This window comes from Miscanthus floridulus, chromosome 9 (assembly GCF_019320115.1).
Source record: "Miscanthus floridulus cultivar M001 chromosome 9, ASM1932011v1, whole genome shotgun sequence".
Taxonomy (NCBI): domain Eukaryota; kingdom Viridiplantae; phylum Streptophyta; class Magnoliopsida; order Poales; family Poaceae; genus Miscanthus; species Miscanthus floridulus.
Genome location: NC_089588.1, coordinates 130,685,900 through 130,696,741, shown reverse-complemented (window position 1 = coordinate 130,696,741; position 10,842 = coordinate 130,685,900). Strand labels below are relative to the sequence as shown.

Below are 10,842 nucleotides of genomic sequence, written 5' to 3'. Positions count from 1 at the left end.
GAGCACTAACCAAAACAGTGGTGTTCGCATAGATGCCACCGACCCTAATGGAAATAAGCAAACATATTATGGCCGCATAGAGGAGATATGGGAACTAAAATATGCACCTACTTTTAAGGTACCTTTGTTTAAGTGCCAATGGGTAAAGGCGACTGGAGGCAGGGTAGCAGTCAACAACTAGTATGGAATGTCAACCGTGGACCTCAACAATATTGGGTACAAAGATGAACCGTTCGTCCTTGCCAAGGATGTGAATCAGATGTTCTATATCAAGGACATGTCTACAAAACCGAAGAGAGGGAAAAACAACAACGACCCAATCAATGAGCCAAAGCGCCACATAGTTCTTTCAGGGAAAAGGAACATCGTCGGAATTGAAGACAAGTCAGACATATCAGAAGATTATGAAAACGATGATCGAATTCCACCCTTCACAGTGAACAAAGACCCAAGCATCCAGCTAAATGATGAGGACACTCCATGGTTATGGCGCGATCATAATCAAGGGATATATGTTAAGAAGAAGTTCACTACTGTGCCCGCTTGATATATATAGTAATGTTTAATAGTGTGTATTAGACGTATTATGTAATAATTGTGAATTCAGAGATGTTTATTAGGTGTTTCCTTTTTTTCTATGTTCAGATTAAATTTGTGTTTGATGGTGGGATTTCCATGTCGCTTTTGGACAATGAGTGATGAAAAAATGAAAAGATTTACGTTAAAATGATGTGAAAACAAATTTCCAATCAAAAATAAAAGTTTTAATGATTTAAATTAAACACTAAATTTTTGCATTAACGAAATAGTAATTATTAATGACATTATGTTTCAATATTTATAAGAAAAAACAAAAAAACTTTAGGTCACACAATTTTCCTATGTGCAATAAAGCAAAAGTAAATCCATATTCTTTTAAAATAATTTTATGCCTTGTATTTAATTTACTGTGCAATTAACAAGACTTTAATATTTTATAGAAAGAAATATATAAATAAACAAATGTAGCTTGAAATAGGCGGGAAGTGAAACTGCAGCCCAACTTTAGTCCCGGGTAGATCTACCACCCGGGACTAAAGCTAGGCTACATTTTTTGCGGCCTGCCAAAATACACCTTTAGTCCTGGCTCGTAATACCAGCCGGGACTAAAGGTCTTTTCGTCCCGGGCGTTTACTAGAGCCGGGACTAAAGGTCCCTCCCTTATATAAGGTGGCCGTTTTTCTTTCTCCTCACTCTTCGTCTTTGTCGCCCATCGCCATTGCCGCCGCCACCCTTGTCACCGTCGCCTGTGGCCACCTCATCGTCCTTGACCTCGCCTCCGTCGGACCCGGCGCCGATCTTCTCCTTCTCGACCTCCGACGCGCTCTTCGACTACGCGTGGTCCGAGTCCCACGACTCCCTCTGTGCCGCCGCCTCTGGGGACGGCTCCGTGCGCCTCTTCGACGCCACGCGGCTCCCGCCACCGCAGAACCCCGTGCGCCTCCTCCGCGAGCACGCGCGGGAGGCGCACGGCCTCGACTGGAACCCCAACGTCGGCCGCCCCAACGCCGGCCGCCCCACGCGCCACCAACGCCGTCGGCCCCAACGTACTGTGTATTGATATATATAATTTTTTATATATATATAAATTTGTTATATATATATATTAGAGAGTTATAAATTTGTATTGTTATATATATAAATTTGTTATATATATATATATATTAGAGAGTTATAAATTTGTATTTTTATATATATAAATTTGTTATACATCTATATTAGAGAGTTATAAATTTGTATTGTTATATAGCTAAATTTGTTATACATATATATTGGAGTTATAAATTTATAGTGTTATATATATAAATTTGTTATACATACATATTAGAGAGTTATAAATTTGTATTGTTATATATATATATTTGTTATACATATTAGAGAGTTTTAAATTTATATTGTTATATATATAAATTTGTTATATATATCACTAGCCAATAAATATTTCTAGAAAATAAGAAATCAAAGTTATGCTTTGGAGACTTGAATTTCTTGTGTAGTTATTTAATTAATTTTAAGCACATGACTCGATCCATTTTATAGATATATGGTTTTAATTTTTTATAGATATATTTAGTGGTGTAAAAGCTAGATGGTTGCCCCGAGAGACAACATGGATGAAGAAATGATGGATATTATCAACACCGGCACTCAATTTGCCGATGGTGACCAGCAGGATGTAGATGACGGGAGTCAATACCTGGCTCTCGAAAATAAGCAAGAAAAGGATGACAAAAGTGTAGATGACGTAAGTGTGATTATTTTCTACTATTAAAGTGTGTATATATAAAGCTACATGTATATATATAAATTATATATCCTCACACTATATTTTTATATATGCAGATATGAGATGACAGAACTCAGAAAGAGAAAGGATAATGATGTTGGTTTCGTTGATCCAAATGTCTTATTCAAACACCCTAATCCCCCGCCTGAATGGAAAGCTGAACTCGAGAAAAATCTCATGAGGTTCTTAGTGAACCAACAAAACCAGGACATACTCTTTCCCTACAACTTCAAGTGAGTGTTAAATAATTAATATCGATCATATGGACATTTGTTCAATTATTTGCTTACTAGCTAAGCTATCTCCCATATATATATATGTTGACTCTAGTTAATGTCGATCATATTTGTGTATAAAAACATATGCATCAATCATTGGATATTGATGGTCATCGATATGGTCAATAGTCGGTTGAGCATCTTAGACTCGTTAAAAAGAGCAAACAGAGTACCACGGCATGATAGATATTATCCAAGGGTAATTTGGTCTCTCTAGCAACTATATATACCCCGATCTCTTAACTGCAACAATTATTAAATGCCAAATTAATTTTTTATTTTATTGGGCGCAGTGTTTGGAAAAGTTTCATTGAGAAACACCACATGAAACATTGCAAAGCGCCACTGGATGTAATCGCACACAAAGTAAGTACTAGCTACATTTATATATATATATATATATATATATATATATATATATGAGCAATAAAAGAAATTGTGAATATATGAATATATTTATATAATGTACTTTGAGGATCTCTTCAGGAGTTCTTTTTGAGTACGCCATGATGAACTTGCAATATGTTTGCAAGTTCATCATGGCGTACTCAAAAAGAACTCCTGAAGAGATCCTCAAAGTACATTATATAAATATATTCATATATTCATAATTTTTTTATTGCTCATATATATAAGTAATCACGTGACCAACACACACACATATATATATATATATATATATATATATTAATACTTTTCCTTTAACTTTTATTGAAGACTCTATGGTTGAAGGAAAAAGTCATACGACATGACCAACTAAAAGCAATTCAAGAGACCATAGCAGGATTTCTTAATGACCAGGTCTTAAACCCCGCCTGCGAGTTCTACAATGACATGAACGAAACATGGAAGCTAAACCAGATGGAGTGAATTTGTTATCCAAGAATATGATAGAATATACAATGCAAGCTTTATTTGTAATATATATATATATATACACATATTATATGTACATAAAATAACGTACAATATATGTATATGCATGTAATATATACGTTAGTTTCATACTTTAGTTTGTACAAAATGTTCGAACATTATAAACGTGTAGAATACGTATATTATTAGCAGCGTAGAATGCGTATTCGAAAACCTATTCGAAAACCAAAACGAATCATCAATTGAAAATAGAAACAAAAAAAAAAGAAAAAAAACATTTAGTCCCGGTTGGTAATACCAACCGGGACTAAAGGGCCGGCCCACGTGGCCAAGCCGGGAAGCCTCTTTAGCCCCGGTTGGTATTACCAACCGGGACCTTTAGTTCCAGGCGAGAAACTGAGACTAAAGGAGGGGCCCTTTAGTTCCGGATTTGTGCTCCCGGTTGGAAAACTGGGACATGAAGGGGTTTTCCAACCGAGAGTACAACTTGTTTCTGTACTAGTGATATATATATATATATATATATATATATATATATATATATATATATATATATATATATATATATATATATATATATATATATATATATATATATATATATATATATATATATATATATATATATATATAAGGGGTTATTAGGACCTCATGTTGTAGTGGCCATGCATGAGATTGGGTAGGATAGTGAAGGAAAATAGGAATTTACCACCGGTAATTTTTAATAGGAGTAGCACGAAATTGTTTTATCCACTTCCATATCTTTTGTTACCTTTTTTTGTTGAGCTTTCCTTTACCATTTCCGTGTGGGTTGTGACCTAATACGCACGAAAATTTTGAACAAACGATCGGTAAATTGGAGTTTTCCTTCTCTTTCAAAATAATGATCAATATAGCGATGGTGTGTGGTTCGCGTACACTCTATTTCGTCCGCACGTGCTGCAGTTGGTCACACTCCAACGGGACCCTTCACCCTTGCATATAAATATACTTCCCAGAAAGCTACGCACCGTGTAGCCTTCGAACTCAGCAGAGCACCAGAGAAGAAGGCACACATAGCGTACCGGAAATGTGCTTTTCATTCGCTTTCAAACATGGCGAAGAATCTTTTCTTCTGAACGAAGCAGATTTAAACACGAAGAAGCTGATGACTAGCGCACGTACGTTGCGTGACACAGGGCACGTCTGCACCGATGCTGCCTTGCATATGTGTGTGTGTGTGTGTGTGTGTACACACACACACACACACACACATATGCAGGACAACCTGGAAATGCTGATGGTGCAGATACTCCATCGCAATTGACACATCTAGCATGATCTCCAACCTCTTCAGGAATCCCAAGCTACTTGATGTACCTTCAGAGTGTAGGAGCTTGTCTAAGCTGCCATTGGGCATGTACTGGAGCACGAGTGCTCTGAAGACCAGGTTGGAGCATGTGCTCAGTATTCTGATCAGGTTGCGGTGTCGAGCCATGCGAAGCACATGGCACTCGGCATCAAAGCTTCTAATGGCCTGTTCTAGTCACATGTCTAGAACTTTTATTGCAACAACCAAACCGTTGCTCAGTTGGCATTTGAAAACTTTTGCAAGACTTCCAGTTCCTAGAAGGTTGTTATTGCTAAAGTTATCAGTGGCAGAAATGAGCTCATGGTAGGTAACTAATATTTGTCTTACAGCATTGCCTGGATCAATGAAAGTAGCTTCGTCATCCCCCTTGCTCTTAGCTTTCCTTCTAATCATTAGGTAGACACAAAGAACAATGGCGACAAATGCAGCAGTGACAACTGGAAGAAGGATGATTAGAAGGTCTCTTTTATTTGAGTGAGAGTCCTCAAGACAAGGAGAAAATCCAAGACGGGGAGATCCACATAGCCCAGCATTTCCATTCAAAGATTCCGACGTGATGTTTGAAAAAATACCTCCCTCTGGTATCTTCCCTTCTAGCTTATTGAAGGAGAGGTTCAAGGATGTCAAGGCCGTGAAATTGGCAAGGAACATGGGAATGGTACCAGAGATATTATTGAAGGAGAGATCCAAATATGCTAAGCTAGTAAGCTTTTGAAATGAATCTGGGAATTGCCCATCAAATGAGTTATGTGATAGATTTAGGAAGTTGAGCATTATAATTTCTCCAAAAGATTCTGGGATGGTTCCATGGAAATAGTTGCAAGAGAGGTCAATGAAATACACTTGTTTTAGCCCACCAACATCACTTGGAAGTGGACCCACAAAGAAATTGTTAGAAAGATCTAAATAAATGAGTTTATCCATGTGGCAGAAGCTTGCTGGTATAGAAGAATTTAATTGGTTACTGGATAAGCTTATTTGTTCTAGCACACTAATGTTGCCAATGTTTTCGGGTATTGAGCCAAAGAATTTGTTTCCTAGAAGATACAACTGTTGTAAGCTCCTCAGCATGCCAATTTTTGTCGGATAAGTCATTGTCATCGACGCCAAGTAAGATGAGGTCTTGCATCATTGTGATAGAATTTGGGATATCCCCTGTGAATAGGTTGTTAAAAAGATCTAACACTTGAAGATGGCTTAGGTTTGACAGTGTTGATGGAAGCCTACCTGTTAACTTGTTATAACCTACATTAAACCAAAGTAACTCTGTTGATAGGTTCCCGATATGATCTGGGAGCCCCGCTTTGAACGAATTAAAGGCCAGGTCGAGGACCTGGAGATTCCTACAGTTAGAAAGGGTAGACAAGAAGTTAAGATTCCCATCTAAATTATTCCATCCAAGTTCAAGCTTGTTCAGAGCTGGGATGTTCCCAAGTGTTGGTGGTATTGAGCCGGAGAATTGATTTTTCTGCAGAAGTAGTTGAGATAATTCCGAAAAATTCCCAAGAAAAAATGGAATGGGACCTGTTAGGTTATTGGTTCCGAGATATAGTCCAGTAAGATGGGTGAGATTGCTAAGAACAGCTGGGATAGAGCCAAAAATGTTATTTCTTGCCAAGGAAAGTTCGGTGAGACGTGGTAGTTGAGCCAACCATGTTGGAACGACGTCCACAAAATGATTTTCTGCCAAAGTGAGAATTTCTAAGTTTTTGCATGCTGCAAGTCCTGATGGAACCGGACCCACAAAGTTGTTCTCTGAGAGATCAAAGACCTGCAGTAGAAGAAGGCTAAAACTATGATTGTTGGGAATGGGACCTGAAAAGTTGTTGTGTGCGAGATAAAGCGACTGCATCCTTGACATGCTGTAGATTGTTGGGGGCACTATACCGGATAGGTCGTTGAACCCCAGGTACAAGAGTTCCAGCTTGGACAAGGAACCTAGATTGTGTCGTACGGGACCTGATAAGCTGTTGTTCATCAAGCCGAGCCACCTTAGAGTTTGCGTATTATTGAATAGGCTTGGTGGTATGTGGCCAATTATCTCATTCTTGTTAAGAGAAAATTTCTCAAGGCTATGCATATTCTGCAGTAGTCCTGGGGGGATGTCCCCAGACAGGTTATTGCAACCGAGGTTAAGATCCTCAAGCCTCGTTAGGTTTCCTATGGCACTTGGAATAGGGCCTCTGAGGCCATTTGCAGAAAGATACAGAACCTTAAGTCGATGTAACATACCAATTTCGGGAGGAACGGAGCCAGCGAGGCTGGTGTTTGTGAGGTTGAGCATGGAGAGGAACGAAAGATTACCGGGGTGTGGGCTGAGCTCCCCCTGTAGGGGAACATCCGGCAGCGACAGTGCCGTGACGCGCTGCCGGCGGCGGCTGCACGAGACTCAAGCCATCGACAGAGGGATACGTTGGTTGTCCAGCTCCTGGCAAGGACGCCTGTGGGATCAGCGAGCTCGCCTTTGAAAGCCAGCAGTGCAGCGAGGTCGCTGTGGCTGCCATTAGCGTTTGTTGCTCTGGTGATTATAGAAGAGGTGGCGGCACCCGGCAAGATGGCCAATACTATTAGAATGGCCATCAGATCCGAGTCTGCCCTATTGGTGAATTGTTGTGAGATATGTATATATGCATGGGTAATAATAACTGTCCGCCACCAACGTGCACCACACATGCTGCACCGCTGTATGCATGCAATGGCGGCTAGGATCCAAAACTATCGAAAGTATGCACCGCTGTATGCATGCAATGCCTAGCCTGTTCCTGTCGTTCATATGGAAATGATCTGTATTTCATGGTGCAAAAACTATCGAAAGTCAACCATCATGCACATCATGCATCATGCATCGGATACGAGTCTGATATGCATCTTGCTGAATGGTACGGTGACCGGCACTTTGCGTTGTCAGTTGTGATGCATGTGTGATAAGCGTACATGGCCACTATGTGCATGTGTCCGCCACATGACGTACCATCATATCAATATTTTTTTATGGCGGCTATGGATATTGACCGAATTGGATAATTGTGTCGGACACTAGGAGCCAGCCTGGCGTTTCTAATTGTGTCGGCAAACGTGCCACATTGCACCGATGTGTGCATGCAATGGCTCCAGGTCACAAGTCAATGTCTTTTTGCAGGCTACGATCCAAACAAGAACTACCTGTTTCTGCCGTTCGCTGAAATGATTCAAACCAGAATTAATTGGTCTGTATTTCATGGCTATTGGTTGATATTTATGTGGACTAGGTCTGGGTCCTGTTCATTAAAATGCTTTACTTGTTAGAGTGCATGGTTAGCAGCCTGTTCGCTTGCTCGTAAACGATCGTAAATTTCCAGCCAGGAACAGTGTTTTTCTCTCACACCAAACCAGCCAGCAGTAAATAATCCACGATCGTTTACGGCCTCCCGAATAGGCTGTAGATCTCGACCGAAATGGATCTACTAACCGACGAACGCGTAAGCATAAACGAGAACGGCACAAGCAGGCATGATGTTTTTTAACCAGATCCGGCGATGTGCCTACATCATCAGGCATGACAACTGGCGCTCCTCCATAAAACAGAAGCTACACCGGCATCCATGCGATCCCACGGCCTTGCCTCATATTTATGGACCTCTACGATACATATTACGACTCTAACTTTATCCTAGCCCTTAATAAAACTCAAGTCGTAACGTAACAAAACTGTACACATATTCGAGTATTTGACACATATCCAACAAACTCCACCTTGGCGAATACGCCCGCCACGTTGAAGTCATCCATGCGCAAACCTCTGTGTACGTAAACTGAGTAGTTGCCTTCAAAGCTCCACACGAGCTGTCCAACAAGTCTGATCGCAAACCCACTTCAAACAAGACTCCGCTATAACTGCAGCTCCATACTCCATGACTCCACCTGTGTGCACCTTCTCATTAATCACCACCGTCTCTATTATGTAAAATTAGATTAGTCTCTAGCCCTGACATGTCTAACACCTGAAGCATGTCTGCTCCTTGTTAGACACCACAGGAGCTAGCTGAATCCAATACCATACTCAACCTGACTACACACGTGACACAGAGAACTTCACAACCACTATCTGAGACACATATGAAAATGGCCACATTAGCTTCCTCTTCTGTTTCCACTCCAATGCTACGACCGATGTCTTACACCATAGCCTCCTGCATCCCTGACCAACCATATTACTCCATTTGCATGTAAAGACAAGTGTCTATACTTCCTTCCAACTTAGCCCTTGATGCCCTTCGATCCACACTGTCGCATGCGATTGAATCAATCCGCGCACCTTGCTATCTTCGAAGCACGCAAACTCCACCAATGCAAAACCTTCATCGAGCTTGCGCCACGCGTTGCCACACCATAGATAATGTAGATCTCCATTAGCTGCCACGCTCCTATGTCGTCACCGCTAATCTCGGCGTCATTTTTGCCCCACGGTATGACTAGCTCGTCACCGCTAGCCTCTCCGCCATAGCTGCGCCACTCGCACGCCCCATCTACTGTCCTGCCACTAGGCTTGTGTTGCTCAACCAACTTACTTGAACGGCTCTTGAATGAGCAGCCTACTAGTGCAGCCGCCACATTAGTAGCTTTCTTCTCCTCTAACTCCTCATGAAGCCTCTCTAGGAGTTGGTCAACAGTAGTAGGAAAGATGATGTTATCCTCATTGGACGCATCGGTGAGGTCACCTCCATTCTTGTCTTGATCTTCAGACATGTTGATCTCTTGATTGATCTCCTTCCCCAGCGGAGTCGCCAGAAAGTGTTTGTCATAGGATTAGATCCCAAATCACAAACCAGCAAGGGCTAGCATGCCTAGGATGCAATCAACCTATCACACGCAGCAAACAAACTCTAGGAATGACGAAACCGATCTAGAAATCGATTAGGCCGATCAAGAGCCCGTCCTTCGCCGCAAAACCCTAGGAATGCCTCCCGGGAGGACCTGTCAGGCAGGAGCACGCCTAAGATTGCTCTAGGGTTGGCAAGGCCACCTAGAACACCGATCAATCTCACGGAGAGATGCAACGAACAGTAGGACGGTTGGAAAAGGGCAAAAGTTGGGTAATAGATGTAAAAAAAAGACGATTGAGTGTTGAATTAATCGGCTGTGATCGTCAGATATATAGAGAGGGGTGGTCTTATCCCCATAGAAAATGAGTCAAAAATCGTAATCTCCAAGTTTGCTATACGAAAGCACGTTAAAATATCAATTTGGAAAGTAATCAATTGTGATTCGAACAAGCGAACAAGCCTGTTGGCTCCCAAACCGTCCAAGCCGGTTTCATCGGGGTCAGGAGGCTGGCTGGCCGAGCAGCAGTAGCAGGACCGGCCTGGCCGGGTCCCAAACCGGCAAGGCTGGTTGGGCAGAGCAGGCACAGACAGGCTGGCTAGGCCGGTTTGTTCGGGGCTGGCGCGGGAAGCCCAGTAGGTGCTCGTGGCGGTGTAGGCAGCCGACCTGGCCAGTTAGGGAGACCGGCAAGGATGGTTGAGCAGGGTTGGACGCCCTTCTCTTCCTCTTTTTCGTCTCCGGACTTCCATGCAATATTCCTAATATACGTTTTTGACTATATTATCACCAGGAACATTGTCTAAAATCATCTCATGCTTTGGGCCATTTCTAATCGTCAACACAAACAATAATATATTACAAAGCATAGTGAGAGGGACTACTCGGTGTCGTAGATTCGAATTGTCATTGACCATACTAACCATTAGATGTAGTTATTTCGTTCAGCACAAATCGTTCTTTGATCTTGCGCTGAGTTTAACATTGTCTTCAAACGGATCAAAACATGCTTCCAGTTGACTCACGTCACATGGGAGTTCCATCGGGTGTGACCAAATTAATTTCCAAGCATGTGGTACGTTTGGCACAAACCGTTCCCCAAGCTTGCACCAAGATTAATACTGCCTCCAAACGGACCGAACCGAGATTCCACATTACCCACGTTATCTAGGAGTTTCATCAGGTGTGACAAAAATGATTTCCAAGCTTGTGGT

The 10,842-nt window shown here is 41.7% G+C and overlaps 1 pseudogene; it reads right to left on the bottom strand.

The window, feature by feature from the left end:
* Positions 1-4,558: 4,558 nt before the first annotated feature.
* LOC136480936 (receptor kinase-like protein Xa21) lies at positions 4,559-7,411 on the bottom strand (annotated as a pseudogene).
* Between the last annotated feature and the right edge of the window lie 3,431 nt (positions 7,412-10,842).